Source organism: Sus scrofa, chromosome 14, assembly GCF_000003025.6.
Source record: "Sus scrofa isolate TJ Tabasco breed Duroc chromosome 14, Sscrofa11.1, whole genome shotgun sequence".
Taxonomy (NCBI): Eukaryota; Metazoa; Chordata; class Mammalia; order Artiodactyla; family Suidae; genus Sus; species Sus scrofa.
In genome coordinates, this window is record NC_010456.5 from 46044137 (window position 1) to 46054235 (window position 10099).

The window sequence follows — 10099 nt, forward strand, 5'->3', positions numbered from 1 at the left end:
CATTCTTTTTTTTTTTAATAGGACCACATATGCAGCATATGGAAGTTCCTAGGTCAAACAAGAGCTGTAGCCACTGGCCTATGCCACAACCACAGCAACTCAAGATTCCAGCATTTCTGCGACCTACACCACAGCTCACAGCAATGCTAAATCCTTTAACCCGCCTCATGGATGCTAGTTAGTTTCATCACTGCTGAGCAGTGATGGGAACTCCAACACACACGTTCTTTTTCTCATATCATCCCTATCATGTTCTTTCCCAAGTGATTGGATGTAGTTCGCTGTGCTACAGAGCAGGACCTCATGGCTTATCCATTCTAAATTTAATAGTTTGCATCTACTAAACCCAGACTTCCAGTCCATTCCACTCCCTTTCCCCTCCTTGGCAACCACAAGTCTGTTCTCCATGTTTGTGAGTCTGTTTCTATTCTGTAGATAGGTTCATTGGTACCATATTTTAGATGCCACATATGTGTCTTCATCTGCCTGACTTACTTCACTTAGTCTGATAATTTCTAGTTCCATCCAAGTTGCTGCAAATGGCAATATTTTGTTCTTTTTATGGCTATTATTCCATTGTGCATATACCACATCTTCTTAATCCATTAATCTGTCAATGGACATTTAGGTTATTTCCATGTCTTGACTATTGTGAATAGTGCTGCTATGAACATAGTGGTGCATGTATTGCTTTGAATTACAGTTTTGTTGGGTTGTATGCCCAGGAGTGAGATTGTTGGATCCTATTGTAGTACTATATTTAGTTTTCTGAGGAACCTCCATACTGTTTTCCATAGTGGTTGTACCAATTTACATTCCCACCAGCAGTGTAGGAGGTTTCTCTACACTTTCTCCAGTATCAGTTATCTGTAGACTTATTAATGATGGTCATTCTGACTGGTGTGAGGTGGTAACTCATTGAAATGTTTTTTTTTTTTCGGTCTTTTTGTCTTTTCTGGGGCAGCAACCGAGGCATATGGAGGTTCCCAAGCTAGGGGTCTAATCGGAGCTGTAGCCTCCGGCCTACACCACAGCCATAGCAAGGTGGGATCTGAGCCACATCTGCGACCTACACCACAGCTCATGGCAATGTGGGATTCTTAACCCACTGAGCAAGGCCAGGGATCAAACCTGCAACCTCATTGTTCCTAGTCCGATTCGTTAACCACTGAGCCATGACAGAAACTCCCCATTGAAGTTTTGATTTGCATTTCTCTAATAATTAGTGAATTTGAACATTTTTTCATGTGCCCACTGGCCATCGTATATCTTCTTTGGAGAAATTGCTTTGGCAATTCTGGGTCTTTTATAGTTCCATATGAATTTTTTTATAATGATTTTTATTTTTTCCATTATAGCTGGTTTACAGTGCTCTGTCAATTTTCTACTATACAGCAAAATGACCCAGTTACACATACATGTATACATTCTTTTTTCTCATATTATTATCCTCCATCATAAGTGACTAGATATAGTTCCCAGTGCTACAGAGCAGGATCTCATTGCTTATCCCTTCCAAAGGCAACAGTTTCCAGCTATTAATCCCAAATTCCCAATCCATCCCACTCCCTCCCCCTCCCCGTCCCCCTCCCCCTTGGCAATCACAAGTCTGTTCTCCATGTCCATGATTTTCTTTTCTGTGGAAAGTTTCATTTGTGTCATATATTAGATTCCAGATATAAGTGATATCATATGGTATTTGTCTTTCTCTTTCTGACTTACTTCACTCAGTATGAGAGTCTCTGGTTCCACCCATGTTGCTGCAAATGGCATTATTTTGTTCTTTTCTATGGTTGAGTAGTATTCCATTGTGTATATATATACCACATTCTCTTAATCCAATCATCTGTCGATGGATACTTAGGTTGTTTCCATGTCTTGGCTATTGTGAATAGTGCTGTAATGAACATCCGGGTACATGTGTATTTTTCCATGTGAATTTTTGGATTATTTGTTCTAATTCTATGAAAAATGTCATGAATAATTTTTTAGGGATCACATTAAATGTGTACATTGTTTTGGGTAGTATGGCCATTTTAATATTAATTCTTCCAATCCAGGAGCAGGGGACATTTTCCATTTCTTTGAATCCTCTTTAATTTCCTTTATTAATGTTTTATAGATCTCGGAGTATAAGTCTTTCACCTCCTTGGTCAGGTTTATTCTTAGGTATTCCATTTTTTTGTTGTGATTTTAAAAGTTATTATTTTTTAATATTCCTTTTCTAATATTTCATTGTTAGTATACAGAAGTGCAACTGATTTCTGAATGTTAATCTTGTATCCTGCTACTTTGCTGAATTTGTTTATCAATTTGAGTAGTTTTTGTGTAGCGTCCTTAGGGTTTTCTATATATAGTATCATATCATCTGTACATGGTGACAGTTTCACCTTTTCTCCTCCAATTTGTGTGCAACTTTTAAATACGATTTCTAGAATTTTTTATTTTATTTTATTTTTTTGTCCTGCCTGAAGCATGTGGAAGTTCCTGGGCCAAGGACTGAACTCAAGCCATAGCAGTGACCCAAGCCACAGGAATGTCAATGCCAGATCCTTATCCCGCTGAGTCACCAGGGAACTTCTAGATATTTTAATTTTTTTTCTTTAATGGCCACCCTGCAGCATATAGAGTTCCCATGACCTATGCAGCAATGCCAGATCCTTAACCCACTGAGAAAGGCCAGGGATCAAACCTGCATCCTCATGGATACTATGTGGGATTCTTAATCTGCTGGTCACAAAGGGAACTCCCTATTTTAATTTTAATATCATTATACACAATGCTTTTTTACATTCCTTATGTGTAGAGGTTAGTCTTTTTTTTTTTTTTTTTACTTTTTAGGGCTGTACCTGCAGCATATGGAAGTTCCTAGGCTAGGGATCCAATAAGAGCTATAGCTGCTGGCCTACACCATGGCCACAGTAACACCAGATCTGAACCCCATCTGCGACCTACACTGCAGCTCATGGCAACTCTGGATCCTTAACCCACTGAGCAAGGCCAGGGGTTGAACCCTCGTCCTCATGGATACCCGGATACCCGTCAGATTCGTTACCGCTGAGCCATGACAGTAACTCCAAGGATCAGCTTTTATATCAACATTGTATCTATCAAACTTGCTAAGCTGACTTCTTTATTTTAGCATTGTATGTTTAGATTCTTTTGGGCTTTCTATGTGCACAATCATGTGCTATTGAATAACAGCAGTTTTACTTCTTTCTGTCCATAACTTACGCCTTAATTATTGTTTCTCAAATGGCCTTGAGGTCTTTAGGATCTTGGTAAGCTGATATTTTGATCTCATTCCCCATCTCAGAGCTTTCAAACTTACCATTAAGTATCTTTGCTAAAAGTTTTAAGTGGGTCAGATTTAATGAGATCTCTTCTGGTTCTAAATCTTTCAAAACAATGACTTCTACAGATAATAACCGAGATAAAATACTTCCAACTCTTAACAGTAGTTTTATCAGGATGGGGTGTGTGTGTGGGGAGGAGATTGTATGATGTTACTGGCTAAGATATAAATGACTGTAGTATCTGAATAATTTCTTCTATCATCAGAAAAAATAAAGCCAAAAGATTAATTAAACCAGCATAACACAACAAGCATCAAATAGTAAAATAGGTCATTCTCAGATGAACTGCTTTGTGAAGCACTTTTTTTTTTTGGCCCCTCCAAGCCATATGGAGTTCCTGGGCTAGGGATCAGATCCCAGCTGCAACTGCTACTTACACTGAGCTGCAGCAACACTGGATCTTTAACCCACTATGCCCAGCCTGGATCGAACTTGCATCTCAGCACTCCCAAGACACTGCTGATCCTGTTGTGCCAAAATGGGAACTCCATCCAAGTACATATTTTTCATAAACCTTTCCCATCATCACATCCTCAGTCTTTGCTTAGACTTTTTCTTTCCCATTCACACTGAATTGCAGTGCAGAGTAGGGAGATTTGGTCTCAGAGTGGATGCTATTGGTGCCCTGCCCGCATCCTCTTTATAGGCTAGTGAACCCACTTCCCAGCTGCTCTGGGTGTTGGCTGCTGAAGGCTCAGGACTTCATCCTTCTCTGGAGGATTCTCTTAGCTAATGTGAGCTGCCCTGCCAGGAGATGCCTGGGAGGTTACACGCACAGCACAGCCGATGTGGCCCATGGCCAATGGCTGACTAACAGGGTGGGGAATAAAGCCCAGCTCCCTGGCCTCAAGGCAGGACAAATTCTGCAGGGTAATTAATACCCTGGAGCTCCCCTTGGGATCAGGCTACAGTTAGAAATTTTCTGACAGCACACCCTGGCCCTGGCTCTGTCTTGCTTCCTTACCATCCCCCACCTCACCCCCACCCCCAGGGCCCTTCCTCGCTAAATCACTTGCACTAGAATCTCTGCCTGCCCCAGCCTCTGCTTCTAGGGGACCCCATCTAAGCCTCTGAGAGCAGCCTCCCTTTGTCCAGGGCCCACCTGAGCCATCTGTGATTTGGGGAGGGGGTGTGGAGTGAGGTAGCCGGGAGTGATGCTGTGGTTAGAGAAGAGGGTCCCCAGGAGAGGTAGCCATACAGCCCTGGGAGGAAATACGTCTGAGAGGGAAAGCAGGGTCTGATGCTAAATCTGACTGATCCTAAAGCCTGGATTTGTAACTATGACTGTGCTAATTTTTTTTTTTTTTTTTTTTTTTTTGTCATTTCTTGGGCCGCTCCCGCGGCATATGGAGGTTCCCAGGCTAGGGGTCAGATCGGAGATGTAGCCACTGGCCTACGCCAGAGCCACAGCAACGCGGGATCCGAGCTGTGTCTGCAACCTACACCACAGCTCAGGCAACACCGGATCGTTAACCCACTGAGCAAGGGCAGGGACCGAACCCGCAACCTCATGGTTCCTAGTCGGATTCGTTAACCACTGTGCCACGATGGGAACACCGACTGTGCTACTCGTAACCCTCTGCCTACAGTTCCTATGGTTTTAAACTGCAACTTTTCTAAAAACCATAAAAGGCGTCTTCCTTCATCAATGCAGCTTCTCAAGTGTTGGCTACAAGCTTGGTGCCTCCTCTGAGTCTGCTGAACTGGCCCACTTTGACTCAGTCCAGACACCAGACCAGCAGGTCAGCGTGGAAGGGATGGTGTGGGGACAACAGATTCTTTGTATGGAAAAAACCAGAATCAGCTCCCTCTGTCCCATCAGATCATAAATGAACTTCAATGCATGGAAGCTCCAAATGTGAAACATGAAGCCTTATAATTTAAGATGAAAATTTAACAGACACATTCGGAACAGCAGTGTAGAGAAGGAGCTCTTAAATAAGATGTGGAAAGTACAAACCTTTAAGGAAAAGATGGTTCATCTGACCATATCAAAATGTAAAGCCTCTGAATGGCAAATAGCCTAAAAGGAAAAGTGACAGTGACTGTTTCTGACTTACTAACAGTTCTTGTTCCCAGGGCTTCTGTCTGGAGAGTTATCTCACCCTTCAAGGCATTTTCTCTTCTATAGTGTGTGACTGCCCATAACTGGGTGAGACTATGAGTTAGGCCAGAGCCCTGCCAGGTTCAAGAGCTGGTGAGGAAGATGACTTGGACTGCCTGCCAAAGAGCTGTGTGAAGGAGATAGTAAGATCGAAGGTACCCTTGCCCTAGATGTAGAGCCTTAGTCCTCAGAGATGCATCTGAAATTCAGTGGTCTTAGCTTTCCCAGTGAGAGGAGGAAAGTTACTAAGCAGAGGGGTCTAGAGCCCAGGGGTGGGGAGCGTTTGTCTCTTTTTATTCCTGGAGAGAGACCTAGGTTAGCCCCTGTGAGATGAGTCTAATGTCCATAAGTTCAAAATTCCTTGGAGTTCCCATTGTAGCTCAGCAGAAACAAATCTGACTAGCATCCATGAGGATGCAGGTTCAATCCCTGACCTGGCTCAGTGGGTTAAGGATTATCCAGCGTTGCCGTGAACTGCGGTGTATGTTGCAGACTCGACTTGGAATCCCGAGTTGCTGTGGCTGTGGTGTAGGCAGCGACTACATCTCCAATTCCACCTCTAGCCTGGGAACCAACATATGCCACAGGTTCGGCCCTAAAAAGACAAACAAACAAAACAAAATTCCTTACAAAGTTCAAAATGCCCCAGTCACCACTCACCTCTGCATTTTATCTCTCAATGCCCTATTTGGCCTACTCGAAGTTTTAATGCCGCAGGTCTGTGTTGAGCTACCCAAACGATAGATATTTAAAAATTGAATTGAGGAGTTCCCTCGAGGTTCAGTGAGTTAAGGATCTGGTGTTGTTACTGCTGTGGCTCTGGTCACTGCTGTGGCTCAGGTTCAGTCCCTGGCCTGGGAATTTCCACATGCCTCAGGCATGGCCAAAAAAAAAAAAAATTAAAAGTACAATTATAAAAAATAAAAATGGAATTGAGGGAGTTTTCTCGTGGGTAAAGGAACCAGCATTGTCATTGCTGTGGTGCAGGTTTGATCCCTGGCCCAGGAACTTCCACATACCATGGGTGTGGCAAAAAAAATTGAATCAAAATTTTCAGTTACAGTAAAAAACAAACAAACAAACAAAAAACCGTTAAACTCTCTTTAGCCTGCATTTCTTCTGGGGTTGTTTTGCACCTTTAAACCTGCCCTTGGGACAGTCGAGCAGTCAGCTCGAGTTCTCTGCTTTCCATAGATCCCCTTTTCAAGTTTACTAGGCTTCAGTTCAAGAAAAGGTGAAGTCTTAAGGCTGGTGACTATGGTGAAAACTTCACACCATTCTATGTATGTTTGTTGCTAACTCTGATCATGATTGATTTTGCTTTTTATGGCCACACCTGTGGCATATGGAGGTTCCCAGGCTAGGGGTCCAATCGGAGCTACAGATGCTGGCCTACACCACAGCCACCACACACTACAACACCAGATCAGAGCCACATCTGCAATCTCTACCACAGCTCACAGCAACGCTGGCTCCTTAACCCACTGAGCAAGGCCAGGGGTTGAACCTGCAACCTCATGGTTCCTAGTCAGATTTGTTTCCTCTGCGCCACACCGGCAACTCCATGATATATATTATTACAAATAAATTTAATTGGAGTTCCCATTGTGACTCAGTGGGTTTAGAGCCCAACTAGTATCCACAAGCATGCGGGTTTTATTTCTGGCCTTGCACAGTGAGTTAAGCATCCAGTGTTGCCTCAAGCTGCAGTGTATGTTGCAATGCAGCTCAGATCTGGCATTGCTATGGGTGCAGCTCCGATTTGATCCCTAGCCTGGGAACTTCAGTAAGCCACAGGTGTGGCCCTAAAAAGAAAAAAAGAAAAATTCAAAGAGAGCACAAGCATCTCCACATACCCCACACCCAGTTTTCTCCTTTATTAATATCTTAGCTCAATATGGTACATTTGTTACAATGAACGAACAAATAGCAGTAGGTTATTATTATTGTCAATAGCAATATGTTATTATTGTCCATACTTTATTCACATTTCCTTACTGTTTACCTAATGGCTTTCTGCTCCAGGATTTCCTCCAGAAGACCACATTATATTTAGCCTCCTTAGGTTCTTGGCTGTCGCATCTTCTCAGATTTTCCTGGTTTTTGATGACCATGACAGTTTTGTTTTTTTTTTACTTAGTGAATTTTATTACATTTACAGGTGTACAACAATCATCACGACCAAATATTTACAGCATTTCCCTCCCAAACCCTTGGTACATCCCCCCACACCCCAACCTGTCTCCTTTGGAAACCATAGGACTTTTTCAAAGTCTGTGAGTCAGTATCTGTTCTGCAAAGAATTTCATTGTGTCCTTTTTTTTAGATTCCACATGTCAGTGATAGCATTTGATGTTTGTGTCTCATTGTCTAACTGACTTCACTTAGCATGACAATCTCCAGGTCCATCCATGTTGCTAAATATGCTGTGATTTCTTTCCTTTTAATGGCTGAGTAATATTCCTTTGTGTATATGTACCACATCTTCTTGATCCACTCTTCTGTCAGTGGACATTTAGGTTGTTTCCATGTCTTGGCTATTGAAAATAGTGCTGCAATGAACATCAGAGTACATGTGTCTTTGCGAGTCATGGTTTTCTCTGGATAGATGCCAAGGAGTGGGATTGCTGGATCAAATGGTAGTTCTATTTTTAGTTTTCTGAGGAATCTTCATACTGTTTTCCACAGTGGTTGCACCAATTTACATTCCCACCAACAGTGTACTAGGGTTCCTTTTTCTGCCCACCCTCTCCAGCACTTCTTGTTTGTAGGCTTTTTGATGATGGCCATTTGGCTGGTGTAAGGTGGTACCTCATGGTGGTTTTGATGTGCATTTCTCTAATAATGAGTGATGTTGAACATGTTTTCATGTGTCTTTTGGCCATCCATATGTCTTCTTTGGAGAACTGTCTGTTTAGATCTTCTGCCCATTTTTTGATGGCGTTGTTTGTTTTTTGGTATTGAGCGGTAGGAGGTATTTATAAATTTTGGAGATTAATCCCTTGTCGGTCGATTCATTTGCAAATGTTTTCTCCCATTCTGTGGGTTGTCTTTTTGTTTTGTTTAGGGTTTCTTTTGCTGTATAGAAACTTTTAAGTTTCATTAAGTCCCATTTATTTTTGTTTTTACCATCATTACTTTAAGAAATGGGTCTGAGAAGATGTTGCTGTCATTTATGTTTATGTCAGAGAGTGTTCAGCCTATGTTTCCCTCTAAGAGTTTTACAGTATCTGGTCTTATATCTAAGCCCTTAATCCATTTTGAGTTTATTTTTATGTATGGTGTTAGGGAGAGTTCTAATTTCATTCTTTTACATGAGGCTGACTAGTTTTCCCAGCACCATTTATTGAAAAGGCTGTCTTTTCTCCATTGTATATTGTTGCCTCCTTTGTCATAGATTAGTTGGCTGTAGGTGTGTGGATTGAAATCTGGGCTTTCTATCCTGTTCCACTGATCTATATTTTGGTCTTTGTGCCAGTACCATACAGTTTTGATGACTGTTGCTTTGTAGTATTGTCTGAAGTCCGGGAGCCTGATTCCTCCAGCTCCATTTTTCTTTTTCAGGGTGTTTTTGGCTATTTTGGGTCTTTTGTGCTTTCAAACAAACTTTAAAATCTTTTGTTCGAGGATGGGATTAAGATGGCGGAATAGAAGGACTGGAGCTCAACTTCTCTCTCCTAAAAACAACAAAATTCACAACTAAAGGCTGACCAATCTTCAACCAAATGGACCAGAAACCTTAAAAAAGATATCCTAATCTAGAAGACAAAGAGGAGCCACATCAAGAGGTAGGAGGGGTGATTTCGTGATATGAACAACCCCATACCTCCTGTGTGGGAAGCCCCACAGATTGGAAACTAAGTGGTTCACAGAGACTCACCTACAGGAGTGAGAGTTCTGAGCCTCACATCAAACTCCCACGTGTGGGGATCTGGCGCTGGGAGAAAGAGCCCCTGGAGCATCTGGCACTGAAGGCCAGTGGGGCTTGTGCACAGGAGCTCCATGGGACTGGGGGAAATGGAGACCCCATTCTTTTTTTTTTTTAATTAAAAAAAATTTTTTATTGCTCAAATGAATTTATCACATCTGTAGTTGTATAATAAGCATAACAATCTGATTTCACAGGATTGGAGACCCCATTCTTAAAAGGCGCACACAGACTTTCATGTGCACTGGGTCCCAGGGCAAAGCAAAGTCTCCAGAGGAATCTGGGTCAAAACCTACTGTCAACGTAGTTCCCTCTATGCCCACTTTTGGAAGGGTTTTTATCAGAAATGGGTGTTGGATTTTGGCAAAGGCTTTTTTTGCATCTATTGAGAGGATCATATGGTTTTTATTCTTCAATTTGTTAATGTGTATCACACTGATGGATTTGCGGATATTGAAGAATCCTTGCATCCCTGGGATAAATCCCACTTGATCATGATGTACAATTCTTTTAATGTATTGTTGGATGCGTTTGCTAGTATTTTGTTGAGGATTTTTGCATCGGTGTTCATCAGTGAAATTGGCCTGTGGTTTCCTTTTTTTGTGGTATCTTTGTCTGGTTTTGGTATGAGGGTGATGGTGGCCTCGTAGAATGAGTTTGGGAGTATCCCTTCCTCTGCGATTTTTTGGAATGGTTTCAGAAGGATAGGTG